Below are 1,127 nucleotides of genomic sequence, written 5' to 3'. Positions count from 1 at the left end.
TTTTAGATTTGTCAGGTGAATCAAATATCAATGAGACACTTTCTTACCAGATGAATGTACAGAGGGAGATTTAGCATGTCTGAGACCAGCTTACAGAGCTATACAGATGCATAACAATGCAGAAAGAGATCTGAAACCTGAACAACACACGCAATGACTACTACAGCACATAGCAAACTATTTCAAACATGATCCAAAACTCAAACTCACTCAGAATACTTTTGGCATATCAGTAGTCTATCCTGAGGCCTAATATGCTTTACCTGTATGACTCAAACCCTATCAACATTTACCATGTAGACCTGTTCCTACACAACGCGATACTCACAAGCACACCCACACACACACACACACACACACACGATTGCACACTCATACACCTGGCCATCTGCCAGCCTCTCCTATGGAGCAATGCGGTGTGAATCTAAGCACATAAATCAGCCAGGGTGGCAATTGAGCCAGAGACAGAGGAGGATTTTTATTGGCCTCATAAAAACAGATGCAGAGGTATGTTTCTCTCATGTGTGCTGATGGGTCGGCCCAACTCCCCCAAAGCCAGTTTGTGCACGTCCCAGCCTTAACAATTAGCTCGACATGGTAACCTACCGCTCAGACTGACGAGCCCATGTCGAGCTGTCGTAAAACAGGATGAAAGGCCCAAATATTCTCCCGACGTTCCAGTATCACCACAAATTTTAGGATCATGTGATTGTCTTTCACGCATAAAGGAGCTTGTATGAGTTGTCTAGACAAATATTTAAATACATATGCTTTTTGATCCCAGACTGTGTCATGAGTTACTAGCTGTTGGTTACCCAACCCTGCTGATTTGTCTCCTTTCAAAAGGGCTCGCATGGAATGATTCATATGCTAATGGTTCGTGGGTAATGCTTTTATTAGGATACTTGTTGCCTTGTCAAAGGATTTTTGTCAAGATGCAACAAGCCGCTGAATGAGGATGATTTGATTTCACTTGACTTGCATTTATTTTTTAATCACCAGCTTGACGTAAGAATAATAACATTTCTCACAACACATCTAAGTGTTTTTTGAGCAAAGTAACGCTGGAGCTGTGCGTGGGTGTAAATCTACACTCCTGTGTGTGTGTGTGTGTGTGTGTGTGTGTG

The 1,127-nt window shown here is 42.5% G+C and overlaps 1 protein-coding gene across 4 annotated transcripts in view; it reads left to right on the top strand.

The window, feature by feature from the left end:
- The window catches only part of satb1b (SATB homeobox 1b), a 61,724-nt gene that overhangs the window by 38,258 nt on the left and 22,339 nt on the right, over positions 1–1,127 (top strand). The window lies entirely within an intron of this gene.

Source organism: Etheostoma spectabile, chromosome 6, assembly GCF_008692095.1.
Source record: "Etheostoma spectabile isolate EspeVRDwgs_2016 chromosome 6, UIUC_Espe_1.0, whole genome shotgun sequence".
Taxonomy (NCBI): Eukaryota; Metazoa; Chordata; class Actinopteri; order Perciformes; family Percidae; genus Etheostoma; species Etheostoma spectabile.
Note: the sequence above shows the minus strand (reverse complement) of the source record. Positions and strands in the feature narration are given on the sequence as shown.